This window comes from Mesoplodon mirus (assembly GCF_964341445.2).
Source record: "Mesoplodon mirus genome assembly, chromosome: 7".
Taxonomy (NCBI): domain Eukaryota; kingdom Metazoa; phylum Chordata; class Mammalia; order Artiodactyla; family Ziphiidae; genus Mesoplodon; species Mesoplodon mirus.
Window position 1 is genome coordinate 43,777,608 of NC_138983.1, and position 11,573 is coordinate 43,789,180.

Below are 11,573 nucleotides of genomic sequence, written 5' to 3' on the forward strand. Positions count from 1 at the left end.
CATCAGAAAGACACTTAGAGAACAATCACTAAATAAATAATACTGAAACAAAACCCAAAGATAAAGTTATTCTGAGTCTAATTGTTATTCTTTTGGCCTGGAAGCAAGGTATTTAGGGATGTTCTGAATTTTTCCCTGGTGGGTAGATAACACACAAGCCCCATATTGGTTTTTATTTTCCTGTGACGGTGGAGTATAGAAGAAACAGGGGAAGGCTTGGAATACTAAGATTGGGGTTCAAGTATAAATTCAGCCTCTTACCAGCTGTGTAATCTTGGTCCAATTGCATGAATGTCCGTTTTCTCAGTGGTAAAATGTAGATAGTAATACTGCATACACTGGTATATTGCTTTGGGGATCAAATTAACTAATGGGAACAAAAGCTTAACAAAAATTATAGAATGTTATAGAAATGCCAGAAGAAGAGAGGGAAGCGGGGGAGAGAGAGAGGAATAGTGGTAGTTATTTTATGTAAATGAGTTGAACATGGATCACTTCCTTCCTAAAAAACCTTCAGTTGCCCCCATTCCACCAAAAAGCATGCTCTTTGAGGATGCCCACAATCTGGTCTCTGCCTGCATTTCTAGCCCACTTTCTAATACAGCATGATGGCTCTCTGTTGACAAGTGTCTGTAGGGTCTCAATGTTGAATGAATGAGTGAGTTACTAAATGCTTAAGAGGTTTAAGAAGAAAATAAAACTCCAATTTAGAATTGCCTATCATGTGCCAGATACTATGTATTAGTTGCTTAGATTTTTTTTATTGTAGTATAATTGCTTTACAATGTTGTGTTAGTTTCTGCTGTACAGTGAAGTGAATCAGCTAAATGTATACGTATATCCCCTCCCTCTTGGACCTCCCTCCCCCCACCATCCCACCCATCTAGGTCATCACAGAGCACTGAACTGAGCTCCCTGTGCTATATAGCAAGTTCCTACAACCTACCTGTTTTACACATGGTAGTGTATTTATGTCAAACCTAATCTCCCAATTCAACCCACCTTCCCCTTCCCCCGCTGTGTCCACACATCTGTTCTCTACATCTTCATTTCTATTCCTGCCCTGCAAATAGGTTCATCTGTACCATTTTTCTACATTCCACATATATGAGTTAATATATACAATATTTGTTTTTCTCTTTCTGACTTCACTCTGTATGACAGACTCTGGGTCCATCCACATCTCTACAAATGACCCGATTTCATTTCTTTTTATGGTTGAGTAAAATTCCATTATACATATATATATATATATATATATATACACACACACACACACACACACATATATGCTTAATGTTTACAACCACCCTGTAGAGATTGAGCTTGGGCCTCATGGCCAATGAGCATCAGAGCTAGGGCATGAACCCCTGAATCATATTACACTTGATGGACCCTTCTGATTGCCTTGGTTCTACCAGCTAAAGATGAAGTGACAGAATCTGCTCCCCAATACTGTCCATTCCCCATTTTTCCACTCTGTGTCTTCCCTTTGGCTTATCAGAACAGGATTTATCAAACTTTTCAAAGATTGGAAATGGAATCTATATATTTTCCTTTTTTTATACATCAATGAAAACAATACTTCTGTCAGGCTTCTCTGTTGTTTGTTGATGTAATATTTTCTCAAAGAATAACTAAAAGTAGTAACAATTATGTGTATGCCCCTTATACACCTAGTCACAGTTTACTATGGATGTAGAATATCATGTGCTTGATCACTAAGGTGCAAGAATGGATTGACAACTACTGTTTGGGCACAGGTTGTACAAGCAAAGAGGAGAGATACTGACTTGTCTGCAAGGATCTCACTTTAATTCACCGAACCCTCCCCACCACCCTGTAAGGTAGTTATTTGTAGGTTTTTAAAAGGACAGAGGAGTTCTTCTTCAGCTCTCTACAATTTCACAGCACCTAGGACAGCGTCTTGTTCATTGCCTCACAGACAAATGTGCAATATATGTTTATTGAATCTAATTAATTTTAACACCAACTCAAAAAGAAAAACTTAGCCATGGACTTAATGCAGGCTTTCAGCTTTCCTTAGGTAAGGTTTATTAATTGATTCATTTAATCCAGTGGTTCTTAATGGGGCAATTTTCTTTCCCTGTTGTTAGCATATGGAGGGAGATCTTTTTTCACAACTAGGGATGGGCATTTAGTGGGGAAAACCCAGGAATGTGGTTAAACATCTATAACATGCAGCCTGGCCTCTAAAAACAAAGAATTATTCAGTCCAAAATGTCAATAGTGCCAAGACAGAGGAACTCTGAATTCACTCAATCAATATGAAGCACCTTTCTGAACTTCAGTTTTCTCATATATAAATCTGGAAATTCATAGTATCAAAAAAAAAAATCTTTGAGTTGAAAGCACTATCACCCAATGCTTGAATTCCCTTTTCAGCAACCCCAACAGATGGCCCTAAGCCTCTCCCCAAACACCTCATCTCCATGGGCCAAAAATGTATAGACTCTGGGGAAACCCACTCATTTCTAGAACCATCAATTACAATTTCTAATTGTAGAAACATGGCTATGACTCTGCTTAGCATAAAATCAAATAAACCAGACTTTACTATTGTGGGCTGATAAAAATACTGTTAAAAACAAATTGCTCATGACTTTTTACAAATGACTTTTCTTTAACATCCAGTCTCAGTTTACTAACTAAACCCTCTCTTCATCTTAAATGCAATTTTCAATGCAAACTATTCCTGACTAACAGTTCTTAGAGAATCCTCAGAAATGTCAGTACCCTTCAGTAACTCAGATTATCAGGGGAAAGCCAGTCTCAAATAAAGAAATTTCTAAATTATGGCATAGTTATAAAATTGCCTCTTTATTACTTTTGAATGCTATTTTAATTCATCCATGCCATAAGCCCTTTTGTATTCCCATGCTGGACTTCAAAAATACAAAGATGCAGTAGGACAAAACCTCTATGCTTAAGGAATCCATAGTCTATCAGAAGAGGCAAACATGCCGCCTCTTGATTGTACACGAGGAAAACACTGAGGAGGAAATCACCAACTCTGCATGGTGGGGTTGGGGGAGAATTTACAAAGAGCAGTTGCTTGAGCTGAGATTTGGAGGACTTGTAACAGTTCCTGGGCAAAACAGGGGAACAGCATAGGCGAACACACTGAGTCTGAAGGAGTGGAGAGCATCCTGGGAACTGTATGTACAGAATCCAGCAGGCTGGCACCTAAGGCCTGGGTGATGAGCAAATCCCAAAGCAGGAGATTGTGTGGGCACTCTTATGTGCCTTGCTAGACAGTATGGACTTTATCATGAGGCCTGAGAGCCACCAAATTGGAATAGACAAGGTCATAACTGACTCTTGGAAAGATCGCTGGCAAAAGTGAGAGGAACAGATTAGAATTGGGAGAGACTGACATCCTGGGGTTATGGTGATTTATCTAGATGTCTTAGCACAGAGTAGTCCTTCCTACTACAGTGTTTCAGTGGAGTTGCCTGGCTTAATGAAAACTTAGGGTTTATTTTAAATTGAGCATATCAATTGCTATTATTGTATTAAGTATTATTGTATTGTATTAAGTTATAAAAATCCATGGAGAATAACTTCTGATTTTATAGTGGAACCAACTGAGTCCCAGGGAGGGGAAGCAGCATGCTTGGGTAGCACAGTTGTTAAGGAAGAGCTATAACAAGTACTCAGGACTCTAAAAGTCTAGCCCTTTCCACCCTTTCCACTGCTATGAGACTGTTCTTACTTATTGGTAAAAGGCTGTTTTTATCATGAGAGCAATTTAATGTCTCTTTCTCCTTGTGCTTTTTTCCCCCATCATTCACCTGCTGTTCTATTTACCCAATTAATTTTCAATGTGTGTGAAGAAAGCCTTTTCTTCTTTTTTTCTTTTTTTTTTATTGAGGTATAGTTGTTTTACAATGTTGTGTTAGTTTCTATTGTACAGTGAAGTGGAATTCCCTGTGCTATACAGCAGGTTCTTATTAGTTATATATTTTATACATATTAGTGTATATATGTCAATCCCAATCTCACAATTCATCCGACCCCCTGCCTGCTTTCCCCCCTTGGTGTCCATACATTTGTTCTCTACATCTGTGTCTCTATTCCTGCCCTGCAAATAGGTTCATCTGTACCATTTTTCTAAATTCCACATATATGCGTTAACACACGATATTTGTTTTTCTCCTTCTGAGTTACTTCACTCTGTATGACAGTCTCTAGGTCCATCCACATCTCTACAAATGACCCAATTTCATTCCTTTTTCTGGCTGAGTAATATTCCACTGTATATATGTACCACATCTTCTTTATCCTTTTGTCTGTTGATGGACATTTAGGTTGCTTCCATGACCTGGCTATTGTAAATAGTGCTGCAATGAACATTGGGGCACATGTGTTTTTGGAATTATTGTTATCTCTGGGTATATGCCCAGCAGCGGGATTGCTGGGTCATATGGTAATTCTATTTTTAGCTTTTTAAGGAACTCCATACTGTTCTCCATAGTGGCTATATCAATTTACATTCTCACCAACAGTGCAAGAGGGTTCCCTTTTCTCCACACCTTCTCCAGCATTTATTGTTTATAGGTTTTCTGATGATGCCCATTCTAACCGGTATGAGGTGATACCTCATTGTAGTTTTTTGTTTTGTTTTGTTTTTGCTTTGTTTTTGCAGTACGCGGGCCTCTCACTGTTGTGGCCTCTCCCATTGCAGAGCACAGGCTCCGGACGTGCAGGCTCAGCGGCCATGGCTCACGGGCCCAGCCGCTCCATGGCATGTGGGATCTTTCTGGACCGGGACACAAACCCGTGTCCCCTGAATCGGCAGGCAGACTCTCAACCACTACGCCACCAGGGAAGCCTCCTCATTGTAATTTTGATTTGCATTTCTCTAATAATTAGTGATGTTGAACAGCTTTTCATGGACCTCTTGGCCATCTGTATGTCTTCTTTGGAGAGATGTCTATTTAGGTTTTCTGCCCATTTTTTGATTAGGTTGTTTGTTTTTTTTTTTTTTTGATATTGAGCTGCATGAACTGTTTGTATATTTTGGAGATTAATCCCTTGTCAGTTGCTTCATTTGCAAATATTTTCTCCCATTCTGAGCGTTGTCTTTTCATCTTATTTATAGTTTCCTTTGCTGTGCAAAAGCTTTTAAGTTTCATGAGGTCCCATTTGTTTATTTTTGGTTTTATTTCCATTACTCTAGGAGGTGGGTCAAAAAAAATCTTGCTGTGATTTATGTCAAAGAGTGTTCTTCCTATGTTGTCCTCTAAGAGTTTTATAGTGTCTGGTCTTACATTTAGGTCTCTAATACATTTTGAGTTTACTTTTGTATATGGTGTTAGGGAGTGTTCTAATTTCATTCTTTTACATGTAGCTGTCCAGTTTTCCCAGCACCACTTATTGAAGAGACTGTCTTTTCTCCATTGTGTATCCTTGCCTCCTTTGTCATAGATTAGTTGACCATAGGTGTGTGGGTTTATCTCTGGGCTTTCTATCTTGTTCCATTGATCTGTATTTCTGTTTTTGTGCCAGTACCATATGTCTTGATTACTGTAGCTTTTTAATATAGGCTGAAGTCAGGGAGTCTGATTCCTCCAGCTCAATTTTTTTTTCTTGATTGCTGTGGCTATTCAGGGTCTCTTATGTCTCCATACAAATTTTAAGATATTTTGTTCTAGTTATGTAAAAAGCATGCCATTGGTAATTTGATAGGGATTGCATTGAATCTGTAGATTGCTTTGGGTAGTATAGTCATTTTCACAATATTGATTCTTCCAATCCAAGAACATGGTATATCTCTCCATCTGTGTGATCTTTGATTTCTTTAATCAGTGTCTTAGAGTTTTCTGAGTACAGGTCTTTTACCTCCTTACGTAGGTTTATTCCTAGGTATTTTATTCTTTTTGTTGCAGTGGTGAATGTGATTGTTTCCTTAATTTCTCTTTCTGATCTTTCATTGTTAGTGTATAGGAACACAAGAGATTTCTGTGCATTAATTTTGTATTCTGCAAGTTTACCAAATTCATTGATTAGCTCTAGTAGTTTTCTGGTGGTATCTTTAGGATTATCTATGTATAGTATCATGTCATCTGCAAGCAGTGACAGTTTTGCTTCTTCTTTTCCAATTTGTATTCCTTTCATTTCTTTTTCTTCTCTGATTGCTGTGGCTAGGACTTCCAAAACTATGTTGAATAATAGTGGTGAGAGTGGACATCCTTGTCTTATTCCTGATCTTAGCGCAAGTGCTTTCAGTTTTTCACCATTGAGAATGATGTTCACTGTGGGTTTTTTGTAGATGGCCTTTATTATGTTGAGGTAGGTTCCCTCTATGCCCACTTTCTGGAGAGTTTTTATCATAAATGGGTGTTGAATTTTGTCAAAAGGTTTCTCTGCATCTATTGAGATGACCATATTGTTTTTATTCTTCAATTTGTTAATATCATGTATCACATTGATTGATTTGCATATATTGAAGAATCCTTTCATCCCTGGGATAAATCCCACTTGATCATGGTGTATGATCCTGTAATGTGTTGTTGGTTTCTGTTTACTAGTATTTTGTTGAGAATTTTTGCATCTATATTCATCAGTGATATATGAATCTGTAAGATTTCTGTAAGAAGAAAGGCTTTTCAAAGCAAAGGTAAATTTCAGCCTAGCCCTTATCAGCCTGCTGGTTGGTTCCCAGTTAACTGAGGTGAAATGAATGGGGGTTTATTGTTATTGAGCTTTTAAAGCCCTCTGCTTAGATTGGATTACCAAGCACTTGGGAGGAGGAATGTGTTTTAATCCTCCTATGATCTGAAATCAACAATGGACTGATGACAGACAGCAAGCGAGGTATCATAAGACTGTAGGTCTCCAGGCTGGCAGGATGTTTCCCAAATACTTTACTAACTACTGCACTGATGCAGGGGGGATGCTCCAGCAAGTAGCATTGTTGGAGTAGGGTCTGAGCCCAAACTTCACACTGGGGACATCCTTGTATATGTCTTTGAATTGAATAGCTTTGAGAACTTCAGTGTTAAGTTAGGACAAGATTACTCCTCCAGGGAAGAGGAGGTCCCCACAGGTAGGGACATTTCTTATAGTGACATCCCAAGCCTCTTTCAAAGTCCACACTAGGTGTCCCCAGGGGAGGAGGAGTTACTTATCTGTAGAATTTGGGAGATAGAGCTTCACCCATCTCCTTCTTCTCTTTCCTTTTGGCATTTCCCTACCTGCCTTGGGGAAACTTTCATTGCCCCTTCAGGCTGCAGATTTATCTGGGCTGGCCTCTGGGGTTGGCTTGTGTTTGTTCATGCTACCTGTGACTACATAAGTCTATCTAAATCAAGGTAAAATGTTAGTGAGCTGACTGCAAACCTTAGCTACTTTCTCCAACTTTTATAAGAAAGGAGCAGATCTCATAGTCACCATCTCTGTGACTCCACAGCTGTCTCTTATTTATTCTAAATATGAGCAAAGAAAAGAAATTTATTTACTAGGTGCCCTTAAGACACTTAAAATTTTAACCACTACAGTGTCTGATACCTACTGCCTTGGCTGGTTGGCACTCTGGAATGCATGTCACTGAAAGTCTAGAGTGGGACCAATTTACCCTCCCCCTGAAACAACCAAAAAATGGACAAAACATATGAAAAGATGGTTTTCATGAGACTGGAAATCAGGCAAATAAGAACAGTGCTCCGTGAGAGATGGGAAATAAATAAGGTAAGGGCTACAATTACCCCACTCTCTTGAAAGAGTTCAATGCAGGGAGAGGAAAACAGACAGAGCCCCCGGGACTTCTCCCAACATCCTAAGTTGAAGAAATGAAGCTGAAAGTCCAGAAAGACCACAGCAATTGGAGAACAGACTACTGTTGAGGAAAGAATAGTTCAGAGAGAGAACTTTGGAAATCTGAAAATACTTAGATTATTTAGCTAAGTACAGATCAACATATGCATGTGAGGAAACTACCTGAGACTGTGGAAAAATCCACCCAAAAGGATTAGAAGGAACAGTGCCTGACCTTACATGGGCAGTTTGGAAAACTTTGTAAATCATGGGGGCTTGAGTAGAATACCCAAAAAGAGTCTGGTAAAGGGGCATAGTGATCTTTAAACTGAGAACTACTTTAGACCCACCTAATAGATCGCAAAAACAGGACCCAAAAGTATCAAACTATTTCCAAGTAACATAACTGCATCCAGAACAAAACTCATGAAAATTTATAGGGATATAAAGATCTCTAGAACCCAGCAAGGTAAAAATCCATGTCTGGCATCTAGTCACACATGCAAAGAAACAGGGAAATATAACCCATAATGAGGAGAAAAATCACTCTACAAAAATCCACCCAGAGCTGACATAAATGTTAAAGTTAGCAGAAAAGGAAATTAAAACAGATATTATAATGGTATTCCATATGTTAAAACGTTAACTAGAGACATGGAAGACATTTTTTAAAGTCCCAAATTGTACTTCTAGAATTAAAAACTAAAATGTATAAAATGAGAAATACAGTGGCTGAGATAAATGGCCAATTAAACAATGCAGAAGAGAAGACTAGTAACTTGATGACATAGTGATAGAAACTCTCCAAAATGAATCACAGAAAGAGAATGTGTAGGAGGGGAAAGAGAAAGAAGAGGTAGAGAAGGGAAAGGAGGAGGAGGAGGAGAGGAGAGGAAAGCATCAGGAGTCCTAAATCACAAATGAATGGATCCCTCAAATGTTGGAGGGTGCAGATATTTGAAGAATAATGGTCAAAGTTTTTCTTTATTTGATGAAAACTATAAAGCTTTAGAGCCAAGAAGTTTAATGAATCCCAAGTACAAGAAACATGAAGAAAACTATACCAAGTATAGTATACAAGTTTCATGTAAACAGGAATAAAGACAAGAATGTCAGCAGATTTCTTGTTGGAAACAACACATGTATGAAAAGAGTGCAGCAACATTTTTAAAAGACAAAAGGAAAATACTGTTAACTTAGACTTCTAAACCCAGAAAAATATCTTTTACAAATGAAGGTGAAATTAAGAATATTTCAGACATACAAAAGCTGCAAGAATTTAACATCAACAGATCTACATGTCAAGAAATGTTAAAGTAAGTCCTTCAGGCAGAAGGAAAATTATACCAGAGGAATATGTGAAGCTACATAAAGGAATGAAGAACACCAGTAGGATCTTTAAAAAGATAATTGATTATTTAAACCAGGGATTAGCAAACGGCAGCCCACAGACCACGCTATGGTCTGAATATCTGTGTCTCCCCCAAAATTCACATGTTGAGATCCTAATGCCCAAAGGTGATGGTATTAGCAGGTGGGGTCTTTGGGAGGTGCTTAGGTCATGAGGGTGGAACCCTCGTGAATGGAATTAGTACATTATAAAAGGGGCTCCAGAAAGATCCATAACCCCTTCTGTCATGTGAAGATACAGCCAAAAGTCTATGACCTGGAAAGGGTCTCCACCTGACAATGCTGGCACCCTGATCTCAGACTTTCAGACTCCAAAACTGTGAGAAATAAATTTCTCTTGTTTATAAGCTGAGTCTTTGGTATTTTGTTATAGCAGCCCAAATGGACTAAGACAGACCAAATCCTTCTTGCTAGTTTTAAAATAAAGTACTATTGGAACACAGTCATGCTTATTCATTCAGGTATTATCTATGGCTGTTTTGAGCTACAGTGGTAGTGGCAAATTGTAATAGAGACCATATGGCACACAAAGCCTAAAATATTGACTGTCTCTTTATAGAAAAAGTCTTCCAATCCCTGGTTTAAACAAAGAAGAAAAAAATGTAGTATGATGTTTATAACATATAGCTTTTATAACATATATAAAAGTGGAATGTGTGCTAAAATAGCACAAAGTTCAGGAGGGAAAAAATGGGAGTATAATGTTGTTAAGATTCTTCACTATATGCAAAATGGTATATTACTTGAAGGGTGTAATAAATTAAAGATGTATGTTATAAATCCTAAAGCAACCACTAAATTAATAAAACAAAGTGTTATAGCTAACAAGCCAACAAAAGATATGAAGTGGAATCATATTCAATTAATCCAAAAGAAGACATGCAAAGAGGAAAAAGGGAAGCAAAGAATAGATGAGACAACAAAGAACAAGAAGGTATATTTATACCAACCATATCAATACTTACATTAAATGTAAATGGTCTAAATGCCCCAATTAAGAAGCAGATATAATCATATTGGATAAAAAGCAAGGTTCAACCACATGCTGCCAAGAGAAACACACTTTAAATATGAAGACACTAATAGATTAAAATAAAGGAATTAAAAATGATACACCATGCTAACAACTAATCAAAGGAAAGCTGGAGTGGCTATATTACATCAGACAAAGGAGATTTCAGAATAAAGACTATTACCAAGGTTAAAGAAGGACATTTTATAATGATAAACAGATTAATTCATACCAACAATATAACCCATCATCATTTTAATTTTTTACCAACCTACTCCCCAGAAAGGAGAGGAACAGTGCATAAATTAAGGAATTAAGATAAAATTGTAGATGTCTTTGATCTAAAATAATACCTTATCTGTGCTTCCTTCTATGTAAAAGCTGGAAAATTCATTCAGTCAATAAATATTGCACCACTCATAATCTACACCAGATACAAATAAGAGGCAATACTTGATGCATCTCCAGGCGATGAGTCAGTTGTTAAAATATCGCTTCTACATTAGTCAAAGGAAGACTAGAGTGAGCTCTCATACTAGAAACTGAGAAGCCAATCATTCTAGGAATTCAGAATTCCACTGAGTACCCTTAGGACCACCACTTTGCCTTGACTGTCCACAAACTTCTGGCTTTTAAAACTGATAACACTTAGATTTTGATGTGGGATGCATTAATCTCAAATATGTTGAACATATTTTTAAAATATGGATATCTAAGTAATACCAAGATAATCACAGTCTATTTGGATAGCAACTTTCTCATGGTGGTAGGAAGGATGAAAAAATCTTGACTGGTGTTTGTAGAAGGAAGGAAAGTGTATCCCACAGCATCCATGGACCATTCCTGATATGAGGAATATAAGACAGAAAGAGGATTTTCTTTATCTGAACTGATAGGCAAAAAAATCTATCCACAGACTCATCTTTCTTAAATATGAAAAGGACAAATTCTGTATTATCACTATATAATGTATTCAATCACATTTCTGTTTCTGAGAGCAGATGAAAAGTGGGATGCCTGGGATTCTAAATTAATTCCTTTTATTCCTTTTCAAGACAGAGCTTCTGTGCTGTAGAAGAGTCTCGCTGCTCCTGGCTCATTTCTTATTTATAAGTCAAACTCCTTGTCCTAATCATCTCCATCTCTTCCCCAAAGCTAAACAGTTTCAAAGAAACTGAAGTTTGGCATTTCTTTTGCAAAGTGCCTACTGCTTTACTTCCTTAAATACTCATCTTTCCTTTGGAGTTTAAAAACAAACAAGTAAAGTTATTATATCCAAGGATAACTCTGTATACCTACTGCTGTATCTGATTCTGACTGCTAATCCCATATGGTCATTGAAATAGTCAGAACTCTTTGATTGCAAGTGATA